The sequence below is a fragment of the Penaeus japonicus genome, unplaced genomic scaffold (genome assembly GCF_977035675.1).
Source record: "Penaeus japonicus unplaced genomic scaffold, GWHDUDI00000001_assembly GWHDUDI00000001, whole genome shotgun sequence".
NCBI classification, from domain to species: domain Eukaryota; kingdom Metazoa; phylum Arthropoda; class Malacostraca; order Decapoda; family Penaeidae; genus Penaeus; species Penaeus japonicus.
Window position 1 is genome coordinate 13,867,786 of NW_028234403.1, and position 10,000 is coordinate 13,877,785.

Below are 10,000 nucleotides of genomic sequence, written 5' to 3' on the forward strand. Positions count from 1 at the left end.
GCCTTGTATCCTCCCTCCCGCTTGTTATTTCATCTCTCACGCCTCTTTCCCCCTATCCCCTCCCTATCCTCCCTCTTGCTTGTTAATTTTTATCTCGGACGCCTCTTTCCCCCTCCCCCCCTCCCTATCCTCCCTCCTTCTTGTTGATATTATCTCGTAGACCTCTACCCCCCCTCTCTATCCTCTCTATCCTATCTCGCGTTGGTTAATTTGATCTCGTACACCTCTATACCCCCTCCCTATCCTCTTTATCTTCCTCTATACTCATGTCCTCCTATCCTTCCTATCCTATCCACCCTATCCTCTCTCCCGCTTGTTGATGTTGTGATTGGGAAAGAGTCTCTCCTTTGTTTACGTTACGCCTGCGTTGTGGAGATGCTAGTCAGCGCTCGTAAGATGCGGCGGAAGATGAGTGGCATGGCGGGGGAAGGCGGCGAGGGGAAAGGAGAGGGGAAAGGTAAGGGGAATGAAGAGGGGAAAGGTGAGTGAATGGAAGAGGGGGAAGGTGAGTGAATGGAAGAGGGGAAAGGTGAGGGGATGGAAATGGGAAAGGCGGAGGAAAGGAAGGTAGAGAGGGGGAAGGGGGGAGGAAGGCGGTGAGGGGAAGGGGGAGGGGAAAGGTGAGGGCATGGAAGATGGGAAAGGTGTGGGGAAGGGCGGAGGAAGGCGATGAGGGGAATGGAGAGGGGAAAGACGGAGGAAGGCGGTGAGGGGAAGGGCTGAGGAATGCTGTGAAGAGAACGGAGAGGGGAAAGGTAAAGGGAAGGGCGGAGGAAGGCGTTGAGGGAAGGAAGTGGGGAAAGGTAAGGAGAAGGGAGGGGGAAGCCGGTGAGGGGAATGGCGGAGGAAGGCGGTGAGGGGAACAGAGAGGGGAAAGGTGCGGGGATGGAAGATGGGTAAGTAGGACTTTGGTGCGATTCGAGAGGCTAGTGGGAAGCGAGATACGAAAGAGAATGATGCAAATTGCAACTGAGGGAAGATAGAGAAGGTTACGACCAGCCACTTGCCACCGTAGATGAACCCTTTTCCAAGCAGGGTGATTAAAAAGCCACCAGCGATGATATGTGATATCATTTATTGGATGAAGCCTGCGAAATATAATTAGCAAGGTCACTGCAGTGTAGGAATGATGTTGCACATGTAGATGTATGAATATGGATGGCTATTATCAGAGGGAGAAAGGGACACGCACACGCATTCGCACACGCACACGCACACGCACACGCACACGCACACGCACACGCACACGCACACGCACACGCACACGCACACACACACACACACACGCACACACACACACACACGCACACGCACACACACACACACATCTATATGTATGTATGTAAACATTACGTTATCAATTTCCCCGCAAGGAGAGAGGGCCTGAGTGACTCGAGCGCTGCTGACACCCTCCTGATCCCTCGAACTGCTGACTAAATTGCCTGAAGCATGACGTCAGTCACGTTTATAGTGTTTATATATATATATATATATATATATATATATATATATATATATATATGTATGTATGTATATATATGTGTATATATATATGTATATATATATATATATGTATATATATAACATATATATATACAATATATATACAGGTATATATATATATATATATATATATGTATATATATATATATATATATATATATATACATATGTATGTATGTATGTATGTATATATATATATTTATTTATTATTATTACTATTATTATTATTTTATTATTATTATTATTATTCATCCCAATGTCTTTGGATCTTCAAGCTATATAGGTATTATTCGATTCCATATTGTTCAAAAAGGAATTGAAATTCTCTTATTGAAATTTTCTTGTTTCCTGTCTTCTGGTAGAGACGTGGTCGAAAACTCTCTGTACATGAAAAAAAAAAAAGACTGACGTTAGCCTCGATATGAAAACAAGGTCATAGGGGGGGGGGGGATCATGAGATTTTTATTTAGATACTATCAGATCAGTTCGGGAATTAATTTAAGTTAATGACATCTTGTTAGTGTTATTATCATCATCATTAGTAGTAGTAGTAGCAGTAGGAGCAGTAGAAGTAATAGTAGTAGTAGTAGCAGCAGCAGTGTTAGTATCAATATCATTAGTTGCAATGTTGCAATCCCTTCACCTTCGCAACGCGGGCATTCGCGGACTGATTGTTATTATTTTTTTTTTTCGTTGATTCTCGCGCGCTTTCATGTCCCCCGCCAGCTATCGGGACTAATATCTTAGCTATAGTTGGACTAAAACTACTTAGGAGTTTTAAGTAGTCTAACATTTAGTTTGGCAGGATAACAACGCTTCATGCAACATCGCACCGAATCGGTCTATTTTTGATAGGGCATTTGATGCAAGCATGCAATTGGAGCAGAAGTGATGAGCTGTTGCTACGGGAACTGTTTTTATACGATGGAAATACTCGTGCTCGCATGCAAAAGTCTGCAATTTTCTGTGATGTTGAAAAAATATATATATGTTTGATATATTTTGCCATAGCTGTGTATCCACGTGTTTTTTTTTTGTTTTTTTTTTTTCCATTGATAACGAGAGTGTAGCGAACGCTGAATGACGATTGTGTTGTTCGGATATTCTTAAGTCATCATGAAAGTCAATGATGCAATAGTTACTCTCGTCTCTCACGACTTTTGTTTTGTCTTTATCTTTAACAAATAATAATTGTTTCAAAGTATTTTTAATAAAGGGGAATCTAAAGCATAGACTCCGAAAAAAAATGATTATAGCATTTTAGGATCAGACGAACTGGAGAGTATGTTGACGGGAAAATTACACGGGGACATTTGCAACTTGCAATGCCCTCGCTCAACAATTTACGGCGATTTAGCTTACGTTACGCTCTCGTTATCGGTGAAAAAGGAGATGGCAAGTAAAACATGTCGTTATAGCTTTTGTCTTTCAGATAACACAGCACAGGTTAGATGCAATAAAGGCATAGACTGAGGTACTTGTTTATATATGACTGTCCTTCGGGGAAATGGGTTTACAGATAAATGATGTGGGAAAACAAGCATTCGCTGCACTTGCGTCGATAACCAATCACTTACCGACTAGTAAACTTAAGTGAGGATCCTGGTACACGTTCAGACTATTACTGTTACTAATGCTATTACTACTACTATTACTACTACTACTATTACTACTACTACTATTACTACTACTACTACTACTATTACTACTACTACTACTACTATTACTATTACTATTACTATTACTACTACTTCTATTACTATTACTACTACTACTACTAATATTACTTCTTCTACTACTACTTTACTATTTCTACTTAAACTTATACTACTGCTGCTTCAATAACAGCTACTACTACCACTACTACTGATACTACCACTACTTGTTATTTTAATAATTATTATTGTTATGATGATTGTTGTTATTGTGGTATTTTTTTCATCATTATTGTTATCCTTATTACTATTGTTATTAGTATCATTATTAATATCACTACTGATAATACTGTTTACATTAATGCTCACAACGATGATAATAGCGACTACGTTAACGAGAAGAATAAGAGCCATAGAGATAGTGACAACAACAACAACAATAACAATAACAAGAACAAAAAAGACGGAAAGAAACACATGCAACTTCTCCTTCCTCTCCCGTATCCCGAGAGGCGAGAGAGGCGCCTGGTCCACGCGAGAGAGAGGGAGAAGGAGAGGGAGAGGGAGAGGGAGAGAGGGGGAGATGGAGGGGAAGAGGGAGAGACAGGAGAGAGAGAGAGAGAGAGAGAGAGAGAGAGAGAGAGAGAGAGAAGGAGGGGGAAAGGGAGAGGGAGAGGGAGAGGGAGAGAGAGAGAGGGAGAGGGAGAAGGAGAGGAAGAGCGGGAGATGGAGAAGAAGGAGAAGGAGTAGGAGAGGGAGAGAGAGACGGAGAGGGAGAGGGAGAGGAAAAGGGAGAGGGAGAGGGAGAGAGAAGGGGACAGGGAGAAGAAGGGGGATAGGGAGAGGGAGAGGGAAGGGAGAGAGAGAGAGAGGGAGAAGGAAGGGGAGAGGGAGAGGGAGAGGGAGAGGGAGAGGGAGAAGGAAAGGGAGGGGGAGAAGGAGACGGAGAAGGAGGGAGGGGGAGGAGGAGGGGGAGGGGGAGGGGGAGAGGGAGAAGGAGAGGGAGAGGCAAGGAGTGAGAAGGAGAAGGAGAGGGAGAAGGAAATGGAGAGAGAAGGAGAGGGAGGGGGAGAAGGAAAGGGAGAGGGAGAAGGAGAGGGAGAGGGAGAGGGAGAGAGAGAAGGAGGAAAGGGAGAAAGAGAGGGAGAGGGAGATGGAGAGGGAAAGAAACAGGGAAAGATAGATAGATAAATAGATAGATAGATCGATAGAGGGAGAGGGAGGGGGAGAAGGAAAGGGAGAGGGAGAAGGAGAGGGAGAGGGAGAGGGAGAGAGAGAAGGAGGAAAGGGAGAAAGAGAGGGAGAGGGAGATGGAGTGGGAAAGAAACAGGGAAAGATAGATAGATAAATAGATAGATAGATAGATAGATAGAGGGAGAAACAGAGACAGAGACAGAACGAAATAGAGAGCGAGCGAGAGAGAAAGAGAGACCGAAGCCCCGCCCGCCCCCCCCCCCGGATGCCCGTCAGATCCTCTTGTTAGTAGGCCATCTATTGAGGAGAGCCGTTGAGGCGTGTTAGGCGGGGCCGGAGTACTGACTCTCTTGCGCGTCCTGCCTGTACACGCGACGGGGATAGGAAGGAGTGAGGTGGGAGTGAGGGGAGGATAGATGGTGGGAGTGAGGGGAAGGATAGATGGATAGGTGGGAGTGAGGGGAAGGATAGATGGTGGGAGTGATGGGGAGGAGGATGGATAGGTGGGAGTGAGGGGAAGGATAGATGGATAGGTGGGAGTGAGGGGAGGATAGATGGATAGGTGGGAGTGAGGAGGAGGATGGATAGGGGAGGGGAAGTGATGTGGATAGGAAGGAGAGCTGGGGATGACCAGGATGGAAAGGAGAGGTGGGAAGGACGAGAACGATGGATAGGGAAGGGGAGATGACAAGGATAGATATAGGAGAAGCGGGAATGAAGAGGATGATGATATGAGAAATGAATAAAAAAAAAGAGATTGGAGCAAAAGAAGAAGAATAAAAGGAGAAGTAGATGAAGATGAAGAAAAGAAGTAGAAGAAAGAATAAAAAGAATAAACAATGATAAGGAAAAAAAGATGGAGAAAAAGAAGAAGAAAAAAGAAAAAGAAGAAGAAGAAGAAGAAGAAGAAAAAGAAGAAGAAGAAGGAACATCAGCACCAGAAGCAGAAACAGAAGCAGAAACGGGAACGAAAGCAACAAAGAAGCCGAAGACAGGGCGCAGAGAGAGCCAGGACAGCTTCGTGCGCGTCCTCTCCCCGAAGGAAAGGAGAAGGGAAAGAGGAGATGGGAAAGAGAGGTCGAAGGGAGTCGCCGAAGAGGAAATGAAGTCCCGAGTGTTTTTCCTTCCAGCGGTTAGCGCGGACACTTCTGGCGGCTCTCTGGCGGGGAGGGCGCTTCTCTGTAGCGCTTTGACGCTCGCTTCATCTCTCGCTCTCGCTCTCTCTGGAGAGCTTTGTTTCGCTTTGATTTTCTCTTTCTCTCTTTCTGTTTCTCTTTCTGTTTTTTGTTTATTTTCTTCTCTCTATATATCTCTTTTTATCTCTTAATCTTTTAATCTTTCTTTATCTCTCTCTCTCTCTCTCTCTCTCTCTCTCTCTCTCTCTCTCTCTCTCTCTCTCTCTCTCTCTCTCTCTCTCTCTCTCTCTCTCTCTCTCTCTCTCTCTCTCTCTCTCTCTCTCTCTCTCTCTCTCTCTCTCTCTCTCTCTCTCTCTCTCTCTTTCTCTTTCTGTCTCTCTCTCTTGTGCTTATATTTATTCTCGGATCGCACCTTCCATGCCCCGCCGCCTACCTCTCATTGCATTTAACACTTAGCATCTCTTCGGGGCGTTAATGCAATTTGATCTCCTCCTTTATCGTCATTATTATATGCTATTATCCTGATATTCCTTCCTCTCCCCCTGTTTCTCGCTCTTTCCTATCTCGAGGTTTTATTTCCTTGTGGATACGTACTCTATCACCAACGCCCACACTCCTACATACACGTTTTGTTTCTCCTATGATGGACGAAGGGGGGAGGGGGAAAGGCAGGAGGGAAATGGGGCGGGGTAGAAGAGAAAGATGGGTAGGGGGAGTAGGATAGGAGGGAAAAAGTAGGGAAAGAGGCAGGACGGAAGAGGGGGGCCGGGTGTAGGAGGGAAGAGTGGAGGGAGGCGGAGTAGGATGGAGAAGGGGAGAAGCAGGAGGGAAAGTGGTAGGAGGGAGACAGGAGAGAAAAACGGGGGAGATAGAAGAAAAAAAAGGAAGGGAAAAGCAAGGGGGGAGGCAAGAGGGAAAAAGGGATAGGGAGGAGGTAGGAGGGAAAAGGGAGAGGGAGTGCAGGAGGGAAAAAAGAGGGGAGATAGAAGGAAAAAAAAGTGGGAGGGAGGCAGGAGAGATAAACAGGGGGGAGAGACAGAAAGGAAAAGTAAGGGGTGGGGGGAGGGTATCCAGGAGGGAAAAGTGGAGGAGGGGGGAAATGGTAAGGTAGGAGAGGGAGGCATCGATGAAACGGGCCGCCATGTTTCCTCCCTCCATTTCCTAGTTCATAAGGACGAGAGGAAAGGAAGAGACAACAATAGCCCGGGATGAAAGGGACAGTCTCTTTCTAGAACTCACTCTGACTCGTTCCCCATACCTCCTCCTATCCTCCCCTATCCCTCCCCCTACCCCTAGCCCTACCCCTTCCCTTACCTTACCCTACCCTACCCTCTCTTACCCCTTCTCTCCTTTCAGCTCCCTCCTCGTCCTCCCCCCCCTAACCCCTCTGCTCCTCCTATTCTCCCTTCTCCCCTTCTCCCTGAGGCAATGCAGTGATGGTTTTGGAAGGGGCAGGGGGTAGGGGGCAGGGGTTAAGGTGAAGACAGGGAGGGGGGGTCTTGGGGGGGAGGGATAAATGGTTCCTTCAATAGGTAGACCATACTAATGCTGGGTGGCAGGTGGAAGTTCATTTTCCTGTCTTCCTTGCTTCTTCTTCTTGTTTATATTTCTTATGGGTGTCCATTTATTTTCGTCTTGTGTCGCTTCTTTTTCGTCTATATTGAGAACGATCAGAATGTTCTCTCTCTCTCTTTCTTTATCTCTCTCTCTTTCTCTCTATTCCCCCCCCCCCCCCCTCTCTCTCTCCTCTCTCTCTCTCTCTCTCTCTCTCTCTCTCTCTCTCTCTCTCTCTCTCTCTCTCTCTCTCTCTCTCTCTCTCTCTCTCTCTCTCTCTCTCACACACACACACACACACACACACACACACACACACACAATCACACACACACACACACACACACACACACACAATCACACAGCAACCAAACCAAACATTCACATTGAAACCTCTTTTCTTTGCACGTAAAACCTCATCCACAAGACTTTTTCTTCGCCCTCATCTTGCAACTTAATCCCCTGATCCACCCCCTCTTTCCTTGCACAGCTTCAAGAAAGCTGTCAGCCTCCGAGATGATATTCTGTAAGGAAACTTTGTCCAATGAAAGAGCATTGTGTCTTGTCATTTTATATTTTTTTCTTGAACGGAAGTCTGACGTTTATTATTTTTATTTCTATATTTTTTTTTATTACTTTCTATTTATTTATTCCTCTTTTTTTTTAAAGAAAGTAGGTGGTACATTTTTTTGTATCTAATCATCTCTCGCTTCTACTGTCTAATTTCGCTAATAGAGGATGCTTCATCATGAGGACGGTTGAATGCATGCTTTCTCTTTTCATTTCCGTCTTCTTATCTTCTTTTTTATTTTTTTTCTCTCTCTTCCTTACTCGCTTTTGTTTCAAATTTTCGTTTCGCACTTTTTATGTTCTTTTATAACCTGACTTATAGTTCTGAAACGTCACGTAAAGAAAACAAAAATCATCTCGTTACGAATCTCAAAAAAAAGGGACACTTAAGCCAAAAGTTAGATCTAGCCAAAGGTAAAAAAATATATATATATAAAAAATAGATAAAGGAGAAATAGAAAGAGAACGAGAAGGAATAAAAAAAAAGCCAAAAGTCCTCTTGTGTATTGACTTGTCTCAGTGACGTGGGGGATAAGCCCTTGTGTGCACATGTCTGGACCAGTTTTCCACGTTTTCGTACACGGGTCCTTTGGCTGGAGGGAGACAGAGGGAGAGGGAGAGGGGAGAGATGGGGGTATGGGGGAAAAGGGGGGAGAGAGAGAGAGAGAGGGAGGGAGGGAGGGAGGGAGAGAGAGAGAGGGAAAGGGGGAGTGAGAGGGGGGATGGGGGAAAGAGAGGGAGAGAGAGAGAGAGAGAGAGAGAGAGAGAGAGAGGGAGAGAGAAAGAGACAGAGACAGAGACAGAGACAGACAGACAGACCGACAGACAGATCAACGAAGAAATAGAAAAAGAAAGGGGAGAGGGAGAGTAAGAGAGAAACCCAATGCCGTGCGAGTGAAAGCCTTTTTTCTTTTTTTCTTTTTACTTCAATTACACCCACTTGTTAAACGGGTTGATACAGCCAACGCTTACTCAGTTCTGAAATGTGTGAGCTCTGTTTTTCGTCGTTTTGTTTCATGCTGTTCTAGGGAAGCTGTGCATGTGTGGCGCGTATTCATGATGTTCATGGCAAATGCACTGTCATATTCATGACATATATCTAAACAAATATAAATAATTTCTATATATCTGTATCTTTGTATCTATTTATATCTATCTATCTACACACACACACACACACACGCATATCTATCTATCTATCTATATGTATATATATATATAAAAACATACATATATATATACATACATATATATATATATATATATATATATATATATATATATATATATATGTATATATATTTATTTATTTATTTATTTATTTATTTATTTACATATGTATGTATGTGTATATATATCTATTTATGTATGTGTATATATATATTTATTTATGTATATGTGTATATATATATCTATATATATATATGTATATATATATATATATATACATGTATATATATATATATATATATATATATATATATATATATATATATACATGTATATATATATATATATGCATATATATATATAGATATATATTTATATATTTATTTATTTATGTATAAATATATGTATATATAAATATATATATATATATATATATATATATATATATATATATATATATATATATATGTATATATATGTGTGTGTGTGTGTGTGTTTTAATATATATGTGTGCGTGTGTGTGTGTCTGTGTACGTGTGTATGTGTCCGTGTGCGTGCGGTTGTGTCCGACTGTCCGTGTACATGTGTGTGTCTCTGTGGCGGGGGGGGAGGGGTACGTATGTTTGTGTGTGTGTATACTCTTTGAAGTACAAATATATATAATAATTTTAGAAACAAAATATATTAGAGTTTTATTCCTTGGCCTGACGACAGTGGTTTTATGTAAAGTCACGAACAAAGGCCATGACTTCCTTTCCCCTGAACTCACTAAATAAAGAATCAAAATAAAACACAAAGGCTTTTTGAACAGGCATATGTTAGGAAGTGCACTCTCTTACGCCCAGACACGCGCGCATACACACAGGCATACACACACATATACACAAGGACGTAATAGATGCCACGTGTATTCAAAACGTACACAAAAATTCGTATGTTGTGGCGTGGCTGATTTTGATAAGGTTTCGGTAATTAATTAAAAGGGACTGATTGGTAGAAAATTACTGATGATTCGTCAGTGTGATATATTTGATATCTGCATGATTTCTCGATTATTAACCGCAGTAGAATAAACCTAAATGATAAAGTATAAGTAAGCAAAGTGTAGTTAATATAAACACGCAGCATGGCTCTCCAGACAAAAAAATAAAAAAATCATACACTTTTTCGTGGGTGATTTTTCGTGTATGGCTCTCCAGACGAAAAAAAAATCATACA